This window comes from Canis lupus, chromosome 21 (assembly GCF_003254725.2).
Source record: "Canis lupus dingo isolate Sandy chromosome 21, ASM325472v2, whole genome shotgun sequence".
NCBI lineage: Eukaryota > Metazoa > Chordata > Mammalia > Carnivora > Canidae > Canis > Canis lupus.
In genome coordinates, this window is record NC_064263.1 from 15729411 (window position 1) to 15753713 (window position 24303).

The following is a 24303-nucleotide window of genomic DNA, read 5'->3' on the forward strand; positions in this document are numbered from 1 at the left end:
GCACGGACAAGTGACTTATTTTCTCCGAGCCTCCATTCAGCATAGGTTGTTATCTGGACAACCATGCAAGCTGCAACCTACGTAGTGCCAGGTGGTTCCATTCATATACACTGGGGGTCAGCATATTGTAAACATGTAAAGGGCCAGATACTAAATATCTTAGGTTTTAAGAGCCATATGGTCTCTAGTCAACTCTGCTATTGTCATGTAAAAGCAGCCATAGATAGTACATAAACGAATGGATGTGGCTATGTTCCAATAAAACTTTATTTATGGGCATTGAAATTTGAATACTGTATAATTTTCATGTGCCTCAAAGCATTATTTTCCTTTGATTTTTTTTTTCAGCCAATTAAAATGTGAAAACCATTCTTGGCTTACAGAGTATACAAAGCCAGACAGTGGGCCAGGTTTGGTCTACAGACTATGGTTTGCAGACTCCCAACATACACTAAAATATGTTTATTACCCTCCAGAGAGATGCAGTGTGGTGCTCTGATTATTGTAAGAGCGAAATAAGAAAATACATCCAAAGTCATTAGCATAGTATCTGCCCCTTATAAGTGCTCAGGAAATAGTCATTATTACTATTAGTCCCTTAAAAATGGAATCTGTTTACTCTCTACTTATCACGGACATTTGGAAAGGGAGGCAGTTACATTTGGTTGCTTAAAGTTTTTACCGTTTTGAACTTTTACTATTATTAAAATATATATTAAAAATATAAACACGGGGATCCCTGGGTGGTTCAGTGGTTTAGCGCCTGCCTTTGGCCCAGGGAGTGATCCTGGAGACCCGGGATCGAGTCCCACGTCGGGCTCCCTGCATGGAGCCTGCTTCTCCCTCTGCCTATGTCTCTGCCTCTCTCTCTCTCTCTCTCTCTCTGTGTCTCTCATGAATAAATAAAATCTAAATAAATAATAAATAAATAATACATACATACATACATACAAACACTAGTTTGGACAGGTAGTGAGTGGCATTAGTAGGCCACACAATTTTGGTCTTTTCTTTTCTTCCTACTGTCCCAGTGTTGCCTCTTCAATTTCTAGATGTGTCTTTAGTACTTGGTCTGTGCTGCTAGGTACTCCATGAAAAATGAGATTAGATCCTCTCTCTCTAGGAGCATTTAGTATTCTCCAAAGTGAGTATGTATATCCTAAGAGTATGTGAGATGACAGCCCTTCTCTTTATATAAATTTTTCATCTCGGCCTTTAAAGTTCTATTCTCATATAGGTTTTATAATGTACATACTATGCCATAGCACTGTGGGTGTACATTCCTACAGTTTATAAATGTATAAATATTTAGATAATGAGGGTATGTGCTCAAAAAATTTTAAATGATGATGTCAGCAATCAAACTTTTAAGACATCTGGTCTAGGAGGGAGTAAAAAGTATCCCAGTGGGAAACAAGAGTTGGTATGAGTGACGGAGGTTCTTATTCACAATAACACAAGTGTTTTTAAGATTAAGATTAAATTAAGATTTGCTCTAGTACCTATTGTGTGCCAGGTAGGTAGCAAGACATTTTACATTTTTAATTTACATAATAACAAACAGCTATATGAAATAGATTCTACTATCCCCATTTTATAGATGATGAACCAAAAGTCAATTTGGAGAAGCTAAACAACTTGCAAAGGTCAGCTTGCAATCAGAACTGTCTAACTATGAAGATTTTATTTATTTATTCCTGAGAGACACAGAGAGAGAGAGAGAGAGAAAGAAAGGCAGAGATACAGGGAGTGGGAGACGCAGGCTCCATGCAGGGAGCCTGACATGGGACTCGATCCTGGATCTCCAGGATCACACCCTGGGCTGAAGGCAGCGCTAAACTGCTGAGCCACCTGGGCTGCCCAGGACTGTCTTAACTGTAAAGCATGACATTTTCCACTTCAGGCTTCATTGCATTGAAGAAGTTCATGAAAAAGGAATGATCATTCTTTGGCATTCCTAAACTCTGAACTTAGTCGTTTTCCCATTACATGTTCTTAGGTTATTGAGTAGTAAATGAATAAAATTCCCCCTAGAGATCCATGATCAACTTCTTGCCCTCACCCCCACCCAGGACCTTTGCCTATCACATGCTTCTCACTCTGATTGGATATCTCCTTCTTAATTGGCTATCTCCTAGTTATTCATCAAGATTCAGCTGAGACAACACCAAGAAGCCTTCTTGACTTTACTTCCCCCCCACACAAAACTAAGTTGTATGCCTTTCCTCAAGGCATCTATAGAATTTTAATGAAGACCTTAATAAAATACACTATGCATTGTGTAGTTAGTTAGCTATTATCTGCTCATTATTCCCTAGAATGGAAGTACAGGGAACAGAAAATCTGACCTCGATTGTATTGTTCTTCTGGCATCCAACATAATAGTACAGTGCCTGCAACATACTAGGTCCTTTATAAATCCTCATGGAATGAAGGAATTCCTTCTTCATTGACTTGGAGTCTGACATAACTTTGCCAAAGAAATGGGTTAAAGTTTGTCTTTACCAAAGTTTCCCAGGCTAGGACAAATTGGTGGATATAAATTAGAAGATAAGGGACCAGATGAAAAATACAAAGAAAGCAATCCTTTCATATGTATGAAGGCTTTTCCCTTCTGAGTTTCTCAGAAACTAAAGAGGATGCACAGACTTAAATCAATAAAATTTATATTAAAATGTATCTGACTTATCAATACATACCAATTTATATATGTGTGTGCATGTAGACATATATATGTTCATGTGTGTGCACATGTATAAGCCCACACATATGAGCATGAATTCATAAAAATAGACAACCACAATTTTTATAAGTTGTCTATTGGATCACAGAATGCCCATCAAAAGGATAAAGTTTATTAAAACTCTCTCCAGGTTGGCTGTTCTTGCAGAGTCATCCAGTTGCTTTAAATCTCCTTTGGTCATAAAGCTATATCCCTCTTTACCTCATTCTTTAAAGGGAACTAGCATTACTGAGAGCTTTTTCAATGTTATAGACATTCAACAGAGGTGATCTCATTTAATCTTCAGATGTTTGCACAAACCCATAGACCCTGAACCCAAAGAAAATAGATCAAATCAAAAGCAAATCAAGAATTTTACTGAAATAGAAAATGCTCGCTAAGAAAGCAGGAAGAAGGGAGAGAAGATAAAGTCTGAATTATGTTAATTTTAGTTACAAATGAATATTGTTAAATTCACTTATACAAATTTGTTGCTTGGGATTATATCAAATTAATTAATTGGTAATAAGGTGAGACAGTGTGACCATTAGCACAGAACTGTTTTTATCAGAACAGGGAGGAGTCTTTTCAATTGATCAAGAGAAAAACTTTCTTCCCATCACCAAATGTTGCCACATATGAAGGGCTTTCTTACTTGTTGAAAGGGGACAGCATTGGAACAGTTGTCACCAGACTTTTATAATTCATAGACCAGAAACATTTCAGAACAAACTTTTATAGGCCAACAGAATTGCCAGCTTATCTTGCCAATAAAATGAAGAACATGGAAAAAACAAACAGGTTTTAAAAACTAAGATCTATTCTCACCATCATTTCAGAAATAAAAAGACAATAGCAAAAACGATAGGAAGAAAAACAAATGGTAGGAAGGATATAATCTTATAATAAGGGAAGGTCATTTTGGCTTGGTGAAAATCACCACACCCTGCTAACTCTTTTCATTCTGCCCTGGAGAGGAGGGTCAGGGATCAGCCTCTAGGGACCATTGCTTCTGCTATACATAGGTTTGAAGTTATGCACATCCTGATTTAAATTCAGGCCCTACAAATTCCTAGCTGTGATACCTGAAGCAGGTAACTCCACTTTCCTGAGCTGTGATTTCCTCCCATGTCAGATGAGGGCTATACCTGACTGGCTGTATTGATTTTCTAGGGTTGCTGTAACAAAATATTACAGTCTAGATAACTTACAACATCAGAAATGTATTGTCTCTGATTCCAGAAATTCTGGATCCCAGAAGTTGAAAATCAAGTGTCAGCAGAGCCATGCTCCTGCTGCAGGTACTAGAAAAGGATTTGTTTCAGGCCTCTCTCCTAGCTTCTGGGAGTTCCTTGGCTTTTAGCAGCATGACTCCAGGCACACACCTGTGTCCAAATGTCCCTCTTTTATAAGGACACTGGTCTCATTGCATTAGAGACCCACTCTTCTCCAGTAAGACGACTTCTTAACTAAGTATATCTGACACAGTCCTTCTTTCAAATATTTGCGTCATGCTCTGAGGTATTGGGGGATTACAAGTTAACTCATAGCACTGACCAATCTCATAGAATTGTATCAAAGCCATTCACAGGAAAGGCTGAATACTTTGTAAAAGACCAGAGCAATATATGGGTTTGTTTTTTTCTAAGAAAGATTATAATTGAGGAATTTAGGATTTAGTAATTTAGTAAGCAATTTACACAAGGATGTATAAGAAATAGTGAAGATAGGACTTTGAACACATCCGTGTAGTAAATATTTTAAATACCTATTATATGGCAGGCTCTGTTCTAGTGCTAGAAACTCAGCCTTGAACAAAATAAACAAGGTCCCTGAACTCATGGATCTTACATTCTAGTGGGGGCAAATAAATGTTAATGAAATAAACAAGTAAATATATAGCATGCACTGGAGTATAAATAAAAATAAAATCCAATAAGGGAGTAGCAAATAACAAGGGAATGGAAGATGCTGTTCTATATAGGATGTCAAAGAATTCTTCTTTGATGAGACATGTTAGCAGAATCTTTCCTGACTGCAGTAAAGGAGCCAGTTGTAAGTGAAAGGGGAGCCACTGAAGGGTGGTAAACAGGGAGGGTGGCGGGAGGGTCTCATTTTTGTTTTAGAAGAATCACTCTGGTGGCTGTCTGGACAGTAATTTGTAGCAAGGCAAAAGTCGAAGTAAAGATATCAGTTAGGAGGTGATTGCAGAGATCTATGTGAGAGTTGATAGTGGTATAAACTGGGAATAAGGGCAGAGATGGAGGAAAGATTTGAGATATATTTGGAAGACACAATTAACAGCATTTGCTGATGAATAAGATGTGGGATATAAGATAAAAAGAAGAGTAAAGAATGATTCCCAGGTTTTTGGTCAGAGCAACTAGATGAATGATTATGCCGTTTATTGAGACATATGGGGGTACACCATATTTGGAAGAAGAAGCCACAATTTGGTTTGGGACATTTTAAATATGAAAAGCCTATCTGACAGTTGAATGGAGATTCTTAGATGTGGTATGAAAAGGGGTGTAAAAATCTGGAGTTTAGGGCACACGTTGGGACTAGGGATAGGTAGTCTTTAGATGGCATTTAAGCCCTGACTGGATGTTGCGGCCTAGCAAGTGAGTGGAACTAGAGAGGTCTAATGATGAGCCCCGGGGCACTATGAATATGGAAGATCAAGAGAAGGACCCAGCAGGAGAGACTTAGTAGGATGGGTTAATGAGAAAAGTGGGAAACCAAGGGGGTCTCAGGAGCTAAGTAAGGAACAGAGTTGATTCATGGAAGTTGTAACTAATTCTGCCAAAGGGCTGGAAAGAGATCGAGTACACAGATCTACACTGGCCATTGGTTTTGTTACTGTACATGTCATAACCTGCCTAATAAAAGCAACTCTGGTGGTATTTTTGAGAGTAAGTTAGTTAAGGAGAAAATAGAATATGAGGAAGTAAAAACAATGAGAACAGACCCTTATGTTTTATGTTATCGGCTACCACAATTTCTTAGAAGCAGTGGAGGTAACAGTTCAGAGAGTAGGCTCTGCAGTCATAGACTTTGGCCATTTTTCTGAGTGTGCCATTTGTTACCAAGTCACCTAACCTCTTTAGCCACAGTGTCCTTTTGTACAAAGTAGACATAATAGTATAATCATTTGAAAATACTGTGAGGGTTAAATGAGATAAGTAAGTAAAGTTTAATACATTGTTAGCCAATAATAAGTGCTCGATAAATATTACAACTTTTACAAATGTCAGCAAAGTACTGGTATAGTTTCAAGGCTGTATATAGTTTGTTATGTCTGGGAGCAATTGGTAGCATAAGGGGATAATTATGACAATACATGTTATGAGGGCACCCGAGTGGATCAGTCGGTTAAGCATCTGCCTTTGGCTCAGTTCATGATCCCAGGGTGCTGGGATCCTGCACTGGGCTCCCTGATAGCACAGAGTCTGATTCTCCTTCTGTCTTTCCCTTGCTCATGCTATCTCTCTCTCTCTCGCTCACTCTCGCTCTCTCAAGTAAGTAAATAAAATCTTAAAAAAAAAGAATACATATTATGATTCTCCTTGATATGAGAACAGAGCAGTATAACGGAAAAACCATAAACACTAATCTATATTAATTTTTCACGGGGTGTGTCAAGGCGGAACAGCCAGGCAGTACAGGGGAACAGACAGAGAAGAAATGGCTCTGGCAGAAATTTTGGGGGATCATGGCAGAGCAAGGATCTAGAAATCATGGAAAGACTTAGAACAGACCAAGCCTTGTCAAGCATATGGTAGATAACCCACATATCAATATATAGGAAATAACCTCTCAAGCATAGTTTTCACTTCTCTTCGCTGCACATGGTATTTATACCCGGCCTTTCTAACCATTTAGAAATTCAAGTCCCTCTCTCTCCCTCTCTCCCAACCCCCAATTACATTGCCTACCTCAGCTCCTACAGGGCCTAGTAGTTAAGTATAGTCATGGAAGAGAAGGGCATCTCATCCATGCATGTTCCAGACCCCCTAGTAAGATGCATATAGGGAAAAGTAAACAAGGAGGGGGTAGTCCATATGTAAACAAATTAACTTGGCCACTGAGCCATTCTCTAGAAACACAAAGCTAAGACAAATCTCTCCTGTTTTAACCTGCATAGCCTGCATCACCTTGTCCCGTGGAGGGCTACCACTGCTGTTGCTCAAGGAATGTTGGTCACATACATTGAAGATAGCAGTTTCTTAAATGGATGGATGACTTCATCAGATTCAGAGCACACAGGTGGCCAAATGCTAGGGTATACTGACTTAGGACAGCAGTTTGTAGTAAAACCTTCGAGAAAGAGATATCTGTCTCCTTGCCTGGCACACCTTAACTCCATGGCAGTAATGTATAGCTGTGTGCAAAAATTCACTGTCATGATGAACTTTGTGGGAGGTGTTTATTTGAAACAGGTGAAGTAAACCTAGTTGGTCTCACTGTGAACAGCAAACCACTGTAGATATGCTTTCCTGAGCTGGTGAGTTCATCTGACTAATGGTGGAAATGAAGTAGGTAGAAGCTCCTGAGCTGAACAAGCAACCCAGAGCAGAGCCCTGAAGCTTATCATTCTCTGGCAGAGAGCCCATGTATTCCTGGTGACAGCAGTCTAGATGATGGACGTTTCTGAGGCTTCGCCCCTTCTTCATAGGCAGGCAGATGGGAAGACTTCTTGGCAAACACCAACTGACATTTTAAATGACAATTTAAAGGGAAAGTGAGGTAGAAATCCATTTCCCAAAAGAAATATGCCAAGAAAGATAGCAGTTTAGGAAAATATGTCAGGCACTATACTTTCTTGATACGGTTTACTTAATCTTGCAAGGTAGGTATTAGCAAACCCATTGTATAGATAAAGCAACCCATTTTACGGTGAGTTCGTTGCAAAACCAGGGTTTGGTTATTTTTAAGATTTTTATTTATTTATTTATGAGAGACATAGAAAGAGAGGCAGAGACACAGGCAGAGGGAGAAACAGGCTCCCTACTGGGAGCCTGATGTGGGACTCAATCCCAGGACCCTAGGATCGCAACCTGAGCCAAAGGCAGATGCTCAACCACTGAGCCACCCAGGTGCCCAAAACCAGGGTTTAAGCACAGGTCTGTTTGGTTCCAAAACCTGTGATCTTTTCCTAATTTCTACTAAAGGCCATAGTAAATAAATCTGCTCACATTGCTCATCTGCCTCTGACAGTTAAATAGGAAACACTGCTTGGGAAAGGATGATATGTCTTAGAGTGTGAGTTTCGAAACCGAGTTGCCTGGAGTCAATTCCCGCCCTGCCACTGAGCAGCTGTGATCCTGCTCGGATTTGTTAACCTCTCTGAATCTCAGTTTTCTCATCTGCCATATGTTGTTCATGATAGATAATACCTACGTCATAGGGGTGTTTGAAGATTAAATGAGTCTAGGCACCTAGAACACTGCCTGGCACTTGAGAAGTGCTCACCAGTGGCTATTCTTATTATCAAACACATCTTCTAGCGTTGATATTCAATGAACACAAAGAGGTAGTACTGAGCGTGTCAGAGAGGAAGCGAAAAGCTCAGGCCCCGCTCTGCTTCTCCATGCAGCCTGCCTGTTAATGATTTGGGATCAGTCAATGATACTGATTTCTGCATGTTTTCTCATATTCAGGGTTTTCATGCTCTAGAGGCAGCATAGTAGGATAGAAAGAACAACACTGTTCTTGACATCGGGAGACCTGGATTTGGGTTCAAGCTCAAATCACACTTGGAAACTGTGGGACCTGGGCAAGTCCCCTTATCTTTCTTGCAAGGGGTTCCTCACCTGCACAGTGAACAGGCTGAAATCCCTAATCACCGGGGGTCCTTGAACCCCTGGATTTTGGTGAATATCGAACAAAGTCACTTAACTTCCCTGAGCCCTGCCGGCTCATTTATATTGTAGCGCTACACCTCTCCTGGTTGCCGAGAGGCTCAGAGAGAGTGGAAGTGTCTGGTACGCTGTGACATGCTCTGCGAACAAGAGGGCTGATCCTTACAGAACAACTATGATGAGAATTAACCCTGAGTACTATGGCCCGCTGTGCATATGTTTGAGATGCTGGGGCTTTTTGCATTTTGCCATCTCTGCCTGCCCCCCACTGGGTTGGGTGGATCCACCTTAACAAGGTGTGGGGGAACACAAGTGGAGGGTGGGGGTGCAGTGCTGATGGTGGGAAAGCATCTTATTGGTTAATGCTGGTACATCCCCAGCACCAATTACTGTCACTGCTCCTAAAGCTGATATATTTATCAGGATGAGTTACAAGGAAATATATGTACCCAGGGAACGAGAATGCTGCATGGTCACCCCCTGTGATGTAAAATATAAGAGTCTAGGAGGGGCTGTTTTATAATTCATCAGGTTTCGCTAGTGAGTTCCGTCGGAGTCTTAGTTATAAAGGCAAGTGTGAACCGGACGGCAGACAGGAGAACCTGGCACCAAGGAGACGGAGAAGCTGCCTGTGGTGCCTCCTGCCTCCTCCCTGCTTTGTTCCAATAATTTTGCGCTCGGTAAGTTCCCTGGCTTTGCAGCTAATCGTTGTTGTTGAATGAGCTTGGCAAATGAATCTGTAGTTTGGAATATGCACTTGCTGTCAGAAGAGTGTGTCAGTGTTTGGGCTTCTGACAAATTCCACAGTTCCCTTTAATGAGCAAAATAGCTTAAAAGATGAAACAAAACCCGGCAAATCAATTATTCACCTTGATCCTTGGAAGGCTGCTTTCTTTGGTTGCTAAAGTTTCTCAGGTTTCATTCTGTCAGTCTCATTTGTTGGAGGAGCTTTGAAAAGAACAAGTCTCTTTGTCACGAAATTGTTTTTCTTAGCTGCCAAAAGGAGGTATGTACAGGGTGGTTCGTCCATCCCCGCCCCCAGCTCACTCTCCCCAGCAATCGGTAAATCTTAAAACAGACCGTTTGCCTGGTAACCAGCTCCAGCAGAGCTGAACCTGTGCAAGGCAAGATTCAAATTGCAATCTTTTGTGTGAACAGAACTGAGGGGCTGTGAATAATTGTCATTGTGGAGATTATTGTGAAACTCGGGGTGGTGGTGGTCCTGCATTTTGCCGGGATGGGATCAGCATCGGAGGAGGCTTGCATTTGGCATGCCTGTTGATGATGTGGAAAGGGAATGAAAGAAAAGCCAGCTTCCTATGGAAAGAGCTGTGCAACACCCCCGTAGGACAAACAAATGCACACGGCATGACTATTGGATTTGCGTAACTTGTAATTGTTTTCTCTAGTTTCCCATTCCCATTAAGAATTACCTGAAGCTGATTTTGATGCTCATCTGGGTATGCTCCAGGTCCTCGCCCTGGCGAGAGGCAGGGTGAGCACTAACTCCTGGCCAGCTAGCCATAGGAAGTCATTTCCTCCCCAGAAGGAAAGAAGTGAAAGCTGTACCTTCCCGGACTCCTTTCTGCTGTCTTCTTTTGCCTCTGTCCAAATCTCATGGAAACCAACAGCTTGACGTACTTTTTTTTTTTTTTTCAGTAGCAGATTTAACTGTGGTGTCATATGGCATATTATATATGGAGAGGAATAGCAAGACATTTTTCTGAATGTTTAAGTGTGTCTGGCTTGTTGACATTTGCTTTATTTCTTTCACCAGCAAGGAACTACTGCCTTCTGGACCTATAAATGTCTGTCTGTCCAAAGTGTTTACCTTACGCATAATTGTACTTTCTCCTTAGTCGTAGAATATATAGATCCGATGAGAATATGCTCTTTATCCTCAAGGAAACAACTTACTTTCGCATCTCTTTGAAAAGAATGGATGCATTTATTTTTCACTGAAGACTTAGCTTGCTCTTTGCTTTTTCCTGATAAAAATTTTGGTCATCAGTACCACTATGCTTCCGATAAAGTTCTTTCTCCTTTCCTAGTATACTTTCTGATTGCGCCAAAACTTGGCAGATTTGGAATATGGAATATATCTTTTTCCAGGAACACATTTTTCAGGCATATTTCTCTTGTCCATAAATAGCTTTTCCATATTTTCCATTTCTCTGAAGAAGTTCTGTTTAAAAGACCAGAGGAGTGATGTATTGTGGTTGGCACTTAGGGGTGTGTAACCTGAGACTTGGTTTCTAATCTACAACCAGCTGCCCCACATGGGGTCTGTAAAATGTCTTTTCATCTTATGTTCAGCTCAAAGCCTCTGGGCCCCAGCAATAATGATTAAGGTAGCAAATTCAGCAGATCATTGCAGGTATAAACAAACATCTGCATCTGATGGTCTGACCAGCCTGTGAGGCTTTGTAAAGCTCAGGACATTCAGCCGAAGGTTCTTAAAAACTGTTAATGGATTTTAATGCCAAGAACAATATAGCTGTAAAGTATCTTTGCCATGTATTGTATGTTGGATTTTATTGTGCCACATTTTTTAAAAATCTCATGCCAGAGCCCATGGTTTATTTTGTGGCACTGAGTTTTGATTCAGCATGGTTTTATCGAGAAATAAACCAATGTACCAAGCTCAATAAACTGAGTTTCTTCCTATTTGGTGGTGGTTTTTTCATCTTCTCCACCCACCAAGAATAAGATCTATTTATAGCAACAAAAGAAAATTTAGCATGAGTTATTCTCAATTAAATTTACAGCAAGACAAACATGAACTGTGTGTGACAAGAACCTTCTGAGAAGCACATACACACAAAAACATGTCTCTCAACAAAGGATTAAGAGCCAAAGAGGCATTAACATTTTGCCTACGTGACATATATCATTCTCTTTGAGAGAGGTTGGGAAGGGTGAAAGGGGGAGAGGTTTAAAGGAGCTGCTCAGAGCCTGGCTTCAGCTGTATGAGAATGAAAAGGGCAGGGGTTTTGTGTGGCTATGATCCAAGCCTCACTCTCCTTACCTGTCAAGTGGGAGAGGGGAAAGCTAGGAAGATTACACCAGACAGGTGTTGTATGTCAAGCAAGTGGTATACTGTGTGGCACAAAGGGGACCCAATAAAAGGTGGTCATTAATTTTGTAAAATATGTTAACAAAATCTGATGTTGGTTTTGAAGGAACCGTACACAGTAAAATAAAATTTTTTCTTGTTAGTAAGATATAGTCCTTAGAGCTAGATAATCTGTTTTTGTTTTTGTTTTGGAAATCTAGTAAAGATGGAGTTACTACCTTTCAGGTTACTTTTAACTAATTTTTAGAATGGCATCCAAAGTCCTTACATTATTCAGAGAACAAACTCGATTTCAAATGGGCAGCGTGGAAACAAACTGATGCCAAAAACTACAGGATAGCCTTCTAAGTTTTTTGCTCAATGATGATTAGGTCAGAATTCCAGCCCTGGCACTGCATTAAAATACCTGATTATTATAGTAAATATCATGTATTAAGTCCCATGCAGAGTACTGAATGTCTTGCCTTTATTTTCTCATTTAGTCCTCATCACTATCCTACCAAGTAGGTTCTCTTTTGCTTTCCATTATCAGATGAGGAAATGAAATTGGAGAAAATCTCATTAAATACTACTAATTTAAATTGGTGTATGGCAGCACCAGAATTGGAACTCATAGCTGTCTGACTAGAATCTACACTGCAACTACCATGTTGGAAATAAGATTTACCCAGTTCTATGTGGTTCCATTTTGGAAATTTTGCCCTATATCTGCTTTGATTCTTCTCCTCACATATTAAACCTCTATTATTTGGGGTGGGGGTGTGGAAAAAAAAGAATTTTGAAGATTTCCTTTTCTTTTGCTCTTTATTTTGGTCTATTCAAATCAAGATCACATTTTCCTGAGCTCTCTTTACAATTCTCACCAAAATATAAAACTTAGTATAAAAACATACAAAAATTTAGAAGATGGTAAATCTACCAAATTCAAGATAAGATCTAAAAGTTTACCCAGAATTACTAATGCCCTTTGACCTGGGCAACCTTCCCCTTACCTCGGGTTTTACAGGGGTCTATTGCCAGAGGGGGGACCATTTGGATCTTGCTCTCTAGACCATATTCTGGATAAATAGGGCCTCAGAATTTCTTCCCCAAACACTCCTGAGCCTAATTGCAGGAGTTGTACCATGTGCTTACCCCTTGGGTATGCAGTAAAACCAATCTGTTTGCCTGGGAGTGAAGGATGAGGCTAGAGGTTGGGGATTTGTTGATCAGAGCTTGGGCTCATGAGTTGAGATGTTCACACATCTACATGAAAGTTGTTTCATGGGGCAGGAAGAAACAATGGCAAAGAAGAGGGGCTGGCCTAGGTCTGGGGGCCTTTACTTGTGTTCTTGCTCTGACTCCCCAAAATGTTAGGGACAGCCCTACTCTGTGCTGAAGAATATTTGCTTATATTTCAGGAGACTGAAGCTAAATTTCCAGTGGGTTGGTTTTATGAGGCTTTTGTTTGTTTTTGTTTTTTTGACCTGTTTCCCATTAAGCCAAAAGAAATCATTTGAACAAGAAAGTGGTCAAAGCTATGAAAACCTGCAACTAAAAGTTTTTCAGGTTCCATTTTGGAATTGATAGCAACATGATTGAGGCTAGACACTGGCCTTTCTTCCAGCTCACAGGCACTGACTGACTTTAGAAGGTGACTGTGGTAGGGTCAGCTGGATTAAAATTCTCTGCCATCTATCTTTTATGCCATTTGAAAATATAGTTGCTCAGAGAGACTTTTGTTAATTTCAGGTACTCTTTTCTTATCTGTAGTTTTAAATTGTGGTTGTAACCCTCAGCACAGCCTTACAGGCCATTTTGAAAAGCAGCAGTGGCAGCGAATGGCTTTGTATGGCCTTCAATCATTATCATAGCCCCTTCTTCTATCCAGGCCACATGCTCCCAATGGCTCCTTTTCATTTTCTCTTCTATTGGATACAAAGACCCACCTAAGAAGAACTAACAGCCAGAAGTTCCAGGCAAAATCTCTGACTATTAAGAATCCTGAGGATTTAAGATTTTTTTTTTCTTTTTAATGCAGTGGAAGCTATTATGCAGTGAACAGAGTGATTTTTGGTTTTGTTTTTGTTACTCTTCATAAAGTAGCCTCTAGATGGAAAGGCAGGATACATCTTGAGAAGTATTCCTTACTACCAAATTTTACAACCTTGCTTTTCTTAGCTATAAAGCAAGTATAGTATTAACTGTCTCAAGACTGTTGGGAAGATGTAAACTCATTTACATGTTTATTCATATCCCAGTAAAGAGCTATTCCCTCATCCATGTGGAAACATCTGATACATCAGATACTTAGCACATAGTGTGACTACATTAAATGTTCACTCAATCTGAAAATTCAGCAGTTAGGGGTGTCTGAGTGGTTCAGTCTGAGATTCTGACTCTTGATTTTGGCTCAGGTCGTAGTGTCAGGGTCATGGGATTGAGCTCCGCATGAGGCTGTGCACTCAGTACAGAGTCTGCTTGTCTTTCTCCCTCTGCTCTCTCTTTCTTTTTTTCAAATAAATAAACAAAATCTAAAAAAAAAAGAAAGAAAGAAAGAAAGAAAGAAAGAAAGAAAGAAAGAAAGAAAGAAGAAAGAAAGAAGAAAGAAAGAAAATACTCCAGTTAAACTGATAACTCTATGATGACCAACGGGTGTCCCACATTTATTTTGCCTAGCAGAGGTGGTAGTAGGAATGGTCCAGGAAGCTAAAACGCAAACAAGACAGGATAAAACAAAATCTATCATTTTAACCTCTATGTTGAAAACTCCTGGTAGTAAACATGTTGGTGGTACTAATCCCATTGATTTTTAGTTTCTTTTTAATGCTCTTTGTATCTTTTGAAATGTTGTAATGAGCATGCATTGTTTATACAATTAGGAGGAAAAAGGAGAAAAAATAATTTTTAGGGAATTGAATTAAAGTAGGAAATGATTAAGATTAGATTATCTGGAAGATATCTAACTTTATGGGAAAGTCAAGTCAAATATAAATAATATTCAAAAAAAATAATATTCAAAATACTTGGGAAAGAGATATTTTCTGGTCTGAATAATCCAGACTAGCTTACTTTATTTATTTGTTTGTTTTTTATCTTTTATTAATCATTTATTAAGCATAGATGAGTGCCAGATATTCTGCAAGTGATAAGATTGCAAAGATGAAAAATTATAATCTTTGAACTCAAGGATTATATAACCCAAAGAAAATGAAGCTATGAGCCCACAATTCAAACACAGTATGATTTTCACTGTGCTATAAAAGGGACACATAAGGTTTCTCTCTGGTGCTAGTAACAGAATCCATGACTCAAGTTGACTTGTTCAGCAGGGGATGCATTGGTAACTGTATCAATAAAGCCAACTTTAAGAAGTCTGATCCTATGGCTCGTGAGGTAGTCAAGAAATTCATTTCTTTTGGTTTTGTCTTTTTTTTTTTTCTTTCTTTTTTTTTTTTTTTGGTATTAGCTGCATCGTAAGACTAACTCCCCTCGTCGTTCCAGGACAGTCGTCAATGACTCTGGGCAACTTATTTTCTTAGTCATATCTAACCAGAAAGAGATTCTGAGAATGGTCCCTAAAATTCACTTCGAATGGCTTACCCATGAACATAAAACCAAGTCACTAGCTGCATTTAGGAGCTTAGTCAAGATAAAGACAACTTCCTCACAACCTTCTGAGTTCCCAAACAAAATTTGGCACTTGTCTCTATTAGGAGAGGATGGTGGTGGTGATGGACCCTGGCCCATCCAACATCCAACAGCCATCTCAAATTTGTGATATGTGAATCACATAATGTAAAACATTCACTGGAATTAATATGTAACATAATGGAAAGAAGGCCCAGCATATGATGGTGCATGTCCTTAGACTGGCTTCTATGTTTAATAGGGATTTGCCAAGGGATAATAAACAGAGAAAGACTTCAAGGTAGAGGAAAAAAGCTCTCTGCAGTAACAACTAATCAGGTAATTGTTCAACTCCTGCTTATCTTTATATTGGCACTACTGCAAAAATTACCAGCCAGAAGCCATCTGCCTGGTGGTATAATTAACAGAAAACCTAACATATCAGTTTCACCAAAACCTGCTGTTGGATGATGGCAGTTGGATTTTAAGATAAACTACAGTCAAATGTTCTTATTTTTTACAGCGTGACTATAGATTTGGTCAATTTAGTGTGAACCTTCAAATTTATGTCCCTGGCTTGAAACTACAGTACTTTAGAGCTAGACCATACCTTTGTTTTTTTTTCTTTTCCTCCCTTTTTGCTTCTGATGAAACTTGTTCAAGGTTAATGACTCACCCATTGCCTCAAATTTCTGTGGATTTTGATATCATGAAATTTGCGATGCTAAAAAATGGGGGTACTTTTGACAAAAATTTGTTTACCAGTTGTATATATGTCACATTGAGAATGAGATAGACTGAAATAAAATATTTGTTAGTCAAATGTCAATGCTCTGTAGCAAAATTAGACTTTGGTGACTGTGTGATTCACAGTTTATGTAATTTATCAGTCCTTCAGTTCTTCAGCCTTAGGCAATAAGGCTTTACTTGAGGAAGTAAAATATTTCCTGAATAAGATTGTAGTGGATGGGCTTGGTAATAGTTTGCACTAAAACTCCTGGATCTAGATTCAATTAACTGTGTTTGGATTGTTTTCCAGCTTTGCAGTCTAGAAGAGGAAGTGACAGGACTTAATTACTTTCTATAGGAAGTATACTCATACTATTCATGATTTTTCTGGCATCCAAATGTAATCATAAAACATTATTTTTAACTCATGAAGCTTGTCTCAATACTGTCAACCTGCCTACCTAATGAGCTTGCATCTAAATATTCATTGGTCTAGCTTCTTTCCAAAGAACGCTCAATAATGGGAGGGAGCACACAGAATCTAAGTATATTTCCTTGGGCCATTTGCTTCTGGTATAGTAAATCTGCTCAAAAAAAAAAAAAAAAAAAAAAAAAACCTTGCAGCCGGTCATGTTCCAGTGGCCCTGACCCAGCTGTGTCAGTGAGAAACTTAAGACATACTCAGAAAACATACTTGAGTTAGAGAAGACTGCAGTAGCCACACAGGAAATGCTCCACAGGGCACTGGTTTCTTCCTCTTTAGATTAGACAGCTTTTCAGTATAGAGGAAGAAGCAACTAAAAGTAGTGGAAGGATGACGGATAATGTTGATTTAAAAGCACGTATGTCGGGACGCCTGGGTGTCTTAATCTGCCTTTGGCTCGGTCATGATCCTGGGATCCCAGGATAGAGTCCCGCATCGGGCTCCCCTCAAGAAGAGAGCTCCCCTGCTTCTCCCTCTGCCTATCTCTCTCTCACTGTATCTCTCGTGGATAAATAAATAAAATCTTTGAAAGGAAAAAAAGTATATATGTCACCCAAATATTAAAAAATGTCATTATCCCATGATAAAACTTCCTTCCCCATAGCACAAACCAGATAAACTCTCTTCTATTTTATTTTGAGGTTTCATTGTACGAGTAGAGAAATAGCAAGAGAAACTGGTTTTTGGCTAAATTGCTTACCTTATCAGTAATTGTTTTGAGGTTCTGACAAATAGGGGGTGCCAAAGAGGTATCAGAGACCAGTACTGATATTCATGCTACATACAGTATTCTTGGTTCTTAAACCACCGAAATACTTACATTCCTGTTGGTAAATAGCTTCTACTCAGGGCCCTGTGAGTGTCTCCCTCCCAACTCTTTTAGACCATTCCTCATTCCAGTCTCTTTCACACATCTCCATGACAGAGCAGCTAAGAAGCTCATTAATTAACTAAAGAGTCACTAAGGAGTTAATGCCTGGCATAGCTGGTTGTTAAATATTTTGATATCACTGCTATATGAGACCCCTCTTATTTTTAAAAAAATTCTGGCTGCAGTTGAGAGTAACATTCAGACACAGAAAGAACATATAATTTAGTGCCAAGATGTTTAAGACAGCCCTGTGTGATTTTTTTTTAAGAGTAATAAAGGATATATTATTTGAGATTGTCTTGAAAAATTGGTCAGGGATTTGGATAAGGCTGGAAGGGCAAGAGCAGAACCTACAATTTACTTATTTATTTATTTAACCAGTAATGACTACATTCCCCATTTGTTTGCTACCACATTATCTTGTTTACCTCTCATGATAGCACTATGAAAAGAGAGGAGAAAATAAGCCTGGATCATGTAGCTAGAAGGTATTGGAAACCCCATGTATTATCCATTCTTACCCGTTATATGCAAGACTTCATATTGGATGCTAGGATGGTAAGCACGAAGGTTTATTTTTTTACCTTTTTTTTAACAAATTTATTTATTTATTTATTTATTTATTTATTTATTTATTTATATTTATTTATTTATGATAGTCACACAGAGAGAGAGAGAGAGAGAGAGAGAGAGGCAGAGACACAGGCAGAGGGAGGAGCAGGTTCCATGCACCGGGAGCCCGATGTGGGATTCGATCCCGGGTCTCCAGGATCGCGCCCTGGGCCAAAGACAGGCGCTAAACCGCTGCGCCACCCAGGGATCCCTATTTTTTTACTTTTAAGGACCGAAAGCAAACCTAAGGAAATATCGACAGCCTTTAAGCGAATGAGTGTTCCTGGGTCTTTTGCAATCAAGAATATCATTTTAAAATATGACTGGGTAATACATTTTTATACTGCCAGCTTCTGTTGCTCCAATAGCAGTATAAAAAGTAGAAATGTAAGCCATGGGGAACTAGCTAACCTCATTATAATTTGATTATCTAATCTTTCAATATTAGTCTTATAAATTTTCCATAGCATAGGAACATTAGAAAAAGCAATAAAGCATACAGGCTAAATATTTAGTCTATTGACAAAGTTTTGCTTTCCATCTTTAAGTGAAAACTGAAAGGACAAAACTATTTGTTAATGATTTTATAGCAAATTTTGTAATTCTGCTTTCCAGTTTATGCCTTATACAACAATGAGCATTGTACCTGCTGCATTATTTGAGAAAATGTACATTTATGGGCCAGAGTATAGCATCACCTCCTTTCTTCCAATGTCACAGTGAGTTTCTTAAAATCAAGGATTTGATTTCATTAATCTTTGTGTGCCCAGCAACCAGCATGGTTAACTGATAGATACTAGGCAGCACATTCTCCAAAGGAGGATGAAGGCAATGTGAAATTGAAAAGCTGAGCCTGGAAGATGATGCAGGAATTTACTACGTATGCAGACAGAGGCATTGTAAGGAGATAATGCATACTGAGAAGTGTTTCCAAAATAGTACTGGTCACAGAGTTTGTATGTTTAAGGAAAGAAAGGAAGGCTTCAATGTCTTTGCAGTGTTTTTTGCTCCTGGCAGCCTATTTTTCTGGACTTCTTTTCCTACTCCCCTCTCTTTTGTCTTATCCCTGACTCTTCTTTTAAAATTCAGACTTCTTTGGCATGCCTGGGTGGCACAGTCCGTTAAGCTCCAAGTCTTGGTTTCAGTTTAAGTTGTGATCTCAGGGTCCTGGGATTGAGCCCCACATTGGTGTCCACATTCAGCATGCAGTCTGCTGGAGATTATCTCTCCCTCTGCCCCTCCTGCTCATGCTAGCTCTCTCTCTCTCTCTCTCATAGCCTCTCTCTCTCTCTCTCAAATATTTAAAAAATAAAAAATAAAATAAAATTCAGAATTCTTCAACAAATAAGAAAGATGGGCAGCCCGGGTGGCTCAGCAGGTTTACCGCCGCTTTCAGCCCAGGGCCTGATCCTGGAGACCTGGGATCGAGTCCCATATCAGGCTCCCTGCATGGAGCCTGCCTTCTCCCTCTACCTGTGCCTCTGCCTCTCTCTCTCCCTCTCTCTCTCTCTCTCTCATGAATAAATAAATAAAATCTTTTCTAAAAAAATAAGAAAGAAAAAAATGGCAGAGCTCATAAAGGACAGACACATCAACTAATTGTAATCAGTATGAACTTTATTGGATCCATATTCAAACAAACCATAAAAAAATTCATGGCATTTATGAGACAGAGATTTGAATATCAACTGGATATTCGATGATAAGTTATTGGTAATATTTTAGATGTGATAATGTTATTGTGGTAATTTTTAAAATAAGTCCTTATCTTTTAGAGATACATACTGACATATTCATAGATGAAATCATTTTTATCAGAATAATACAGGAGGAGGAAAATGAATAGGGATATAGATAAAATAAATCCACAAGGCATTATTCATGGTTTTTTTTTTTCTCAACTTCCTAGAAGACGTTTCTCTTCCTTCCCTTCCCTCCAGTGGGTCTCATTTTCTTGCTATATCCCAAATGCGCTAGGCATGTTTTATAATTATCTATTTATGTGGGTTGCCATCACCAGAAGGAGCTCATTAGTAAGGACTTAGATTTTTCTTTGTCCTCCCATCGACGGGCTCATAGAGGCTCAATGTTGGATAGGAAGTTGAAAAATAAATAACTGGCTACAGACCTCCCAGGTCTACATCAGGTTGTGTGAGTCAAGCAGTGGGCTCCTCTTCATTTATCTTGCTTTCTTCTGATTCTTAAAAAACAAGTATCAATTCATGTTCTATATACAAAACAGAATTTGATCTTAACTGAAAACCAGGAATGCAACAGCCTAATTGAAACTAGATAATTCACACATTTGCATTTAATATTCATGAAATGCCATGTGGTGAGGCCCTGTTCTTAATTAGTGTAAGATAGCATTATTCCAAATCTATTTAGTTGTTGAGATAAAGAGAATATAAAGAAAAACACTTTGTTTAAAATTTTAAAATTAAATTATGTTTATCTGAAACTTTTCTGTATAAATTTATACAACTTCTGAGGAGATTTTTCAACTCTTCTTTGTTAATGAGCACTCTTTTGGTAGTTTGCAGGTACTTACTTTATAATGGTAGAAACTGTACTTCTGAAAAGTATGGAATGGAAAGACTAGAGGGGGCTTTGCCAGAGATTTTGTCAGTGCTCTTGCCCTTGATCCAAACTATGCAGAAGCAGCCAAGATAAACAAAACTCATCCCCCATTCCTATTGTTTTAAGAAGTTTTTAAGCAAAAAAAAAAAAAAAAAAAAAAAAGAAGTTTTTAAGCAAATCACTCATTGGTAGTATACTATCATTGGAAATATTAATTTACTTATATTGCCAAATTTTTTCTCAAATAAATTTTTGGGCATATGTATGTTAACAATAGAAAAGAATCCATCTGTCCTTCAGAATTCTTAGATAGTTACCCACCCAGAAGCAGTCCAATGACATGAATGTGTAATAACATGCATGATATACCCTGGAGAAACCTGTTTCACAGGCCAGATGGGATTTTTCTATTTTTTTAATAAAATTTCTTCATCTATGACAACACAAACTTAGAATTTCATGAATATGTGCATGAGAGATAGCCCAAAGGGATTTGTTCCTTCTGTAGTATACATAAAGTTACTGATTCTAAATTATAAATAAGGAATATGTATACCCAGATTTATTATGGTATCTGATAATAAGTACAGAATATCCATATGTAGACCCTACAGTGGAATATGTTATTTTTCTTTTTATATGTCCAAAATCTAGCACAGGGCTAGAAAACAAGCAAGAGCTCAGTAAATGTTGACCTTTCCTCCTCCTTTTACCTTTTCCCAGGGGCTGTATCACCCACCACCACAAGCATCCACTTCATTTGTGATGTATAAAGCAAGCCTGGGCATGATAAAAACACAGTAGTAGGAGAAATAACTGTAACTGGCAGGACTTTGGGGGCAATGTAGAGGTTAATTGGACATCTGCTTACTTCTCATTTTCATTGGGGTTCATTGGATGTTAAATACCGGACTTCAACAAGATAAGCTGCTTGGGCTAGGTACATGGGATACTGTACCTACCAAAATGTGCATCATTGCTCTAAGAGTTGAGAAACCAAAGAATTTAAAGCACAGCTCTAAGGTTTGGGGTCTTTTGTTTTTGTTTTTATCATCTAGATGAGTTCTTTTCACCATCTGGGTTAAGGCTTGGTTTTGAACTGTCTTTCTCTTATAAAACATAACCTCTTTCACTGGCTTGCTCTAGTGAAGGAACTCATAACTGCAAGTATGTGTTCTTTCATTCAGGTATTCAGTTATTCATAGAGTATTTACTGCTTGCTTTGTTTAGCCCTATTCTGGTACTAGAAAGGTTTTTTGGGTTGTTTGGTATTAATTTTTTGTTTGTTCCTTTTTTTTCAAGTTTGAAACAGTTATCTTTCTTTCAGTTTCAGAATATAAATACACCTGTGGGGCCTTCACAGTGGAGTTAAAAGACACAAAAGACAAACACTAAAAGATTTAAACTTAAAAATCATAAGCCATTTATGTTAAAAGGTACAAAACTTGCTCTGGTTTTAATTAAGCAGGTCTAAGTTTGAAGGGCCAAGGGATCATTCTATTTATAAATGGGTTGTATTCTTCTGTGGGCCTTAACTGCATATTACACATTTATGATATATGCATACATTTGGCATAGGAATGTACATGTACATAGGGATACATATAAGTATATGCACAAAGAAAAAGTACTCTTTCCAAGTTTCTTTCTAGATTTCTCAGCTGAAGCATGCACTACACTGATTTGCTTTTGTACATGGTCTTCTGAATTTGGAAGTTATCTTGGAGGCAAGAATATTATTTTATAGTAAATTAACAGGAATGAGTAATATGAGTGAATTGAACAAGAGGAGGGAATGCATGAGGGGTAGGGCCATATCTGTTTTGTCTAACCCTCCCAGGACCTAACATCCTGCCTGGCCAATGTTAAGCATTCAGGGAATAAGCAGATTAATTAATGCGAGCTCAGGATTGGGAAAATATTCTAATAGAGCACTTTGATGGGCCAGGAAATTCTTTGTCCAGAAAATGAAGAAGAATCATTGCTGCTTGATGGTTCAATTAAACTCAGCAAACACGAATTGTCTTCTAAGGTCTGCCAGGGACTAGAGATCTATCTAGTGCTGAGTGCAACAGGTCCCTGAGCTTTAGAAACTCAGTCTAAAGGCCAACAAGCACAGGAGAAAATGCTCCGCATCTCTTGCCATCAGGGAAATACAAATCAAAACCACAATGAGATACCACCTCACACCAGTGAGAACAGGGAAAATTAACAAGGCAGGAAACCACAAATGTTGGAGAGGATGCGGAGAAAAGGGAACCCTCTTACACTGTTGGTGGGAATGTGAACTGGTGCAGCCACTCTGGAAAACTGTGTGGAGGTTCCTCAAAGAGTTAAAAATAGACCTGCCCTACGACCCAGCATTGCACTGTTGGGGATTTACCCCAAAGATACAGATGTAATGAAACGCCGGGACACCTGCACCCCAATGTTTCTAGCAGCAATGGCCACGATAGCCAAACTGTGGAAGGAGCCTCGGTGTCCATCGAAAGATGAATGGATGAAGAAGATGTGGTCTATGTATACAATGGAATGTTACTCAGCCATTAGAAATGACAAATACCCACCATTTGCTTTGACGTGGATGGAACTGGAGGGTATTATGCTGAGTGAAGTAAGTCAATCGGAGAAGGACAAACATTATATGGTCTCATGCATTTGGGGAATATGAAAGAATAGTGAAAGGGAATAAAGGGGAAAGGAGAGAAAATGTGTGGGAAATATCAGAAAGGGAGACAGAACATGAGAGACTCCTAACTCTGGGAAACGAACTAGGCGTGGTGGAAGGGGAGGTGGGCAGGGGGTGGGGGTGACTGGGTGACGGGCACTGAGGGGGGCACTTGATGGGATGAGCACTGGGTGTTATTCTATATGTTGGCAAATGAACACCAATAAAAAATAAATTTAAAAAAACTCTCAGTCTAATAGACAAATACATGTAAAATTTTACTGCTATTTATTACCATTTAAATTACAGTATCAGTGTATGAAAAGAATTATATTAGTGTTAACAAAGTTCAGAGACCACCCAGGGAAAGGACCAAAGATCTCTATTTAGAGGAGCAAGGGCAAGCTTCTCTGAAAGGGATGTCTTCACAGTGTTTTAAGAGCTAAAGAACCAAGGATATCCCACATGGAATGAGTAGCCTCAACAAAGGCCAGAGACATGAAACAGCAGTGTGTTCTGGGCTCTGTGTAGTTTTTTTTTTTTTATTACTAGCCTATAAAATGTGTTGTTAGTACAGAGAAAAGTGATACGTGAGGATGGAGAGAAAGGGTTGAAAATGGATTTTCTAAACCTGCATTTTTTTATACCCTGACAATTAGATGTTGCTATGTATGCATCAGAGGCCTTTCACGCTACCTTCTCTCTATGAAAATCCTCTCCTGCTTTAATTCCCACCAGATCTGGATGGCCAGACATGATCAGTGTTGTCCATTTAAATCTCTTCTTCCCTGGATTTCAGCTTGAGCTCTTTTTGTTTTGTCTCGTCATCTCCCCAGGGGATTACAAAGTGACTGGGAGGCAGGGACTGTGCTTACCTCTCTTGATTTCTGCACATGTCTAGTACTGGACCATGAACCACCTAGTAGGAAATTAGCTACTTCCGGAGAAAGCATCACTGATTTCTCCAGCACAGACCCTAAAACTTTTGCACAAGCTAGTTACATTTCTGGACCAAGTGCCATGCTGTCAAGTCTATTCTTCTGGTAATAAATATTTGTGAAGGACACATGGAAAGTGCCCCTTTTAAG

At 39.0% G+C, this 24303-nt stretch overlaps 1 protein-coding gene across 33 annotated transcripts in view; it reads left to right on the forward strand.

Moving 5' to 3' along the window:
* Positions 1 to 24303, forward strand: part of DLG2 (discs large MAGUK scaffold protein 2) — a 1976108-nt gene that overhangs the window by 1763079 nt on the left and 188726 nt on the right. Inside the window, exon 1 of one of the 33 annotated variants that reach the window (XM_049099011.1) lies at positions 8944 to 9266. The exons of the other annotated variants lie outside the window; for them this stretch is intronic. The gene's annotated coding sequence lies outside the window, so the exon portion shown is untranslated. Of the gene's footprint in view, positions 1 to 8943; positions 9267 to 24303 lie in introns of those variants that run through there. 33 annotated transcript variants of the gene reach the window in all.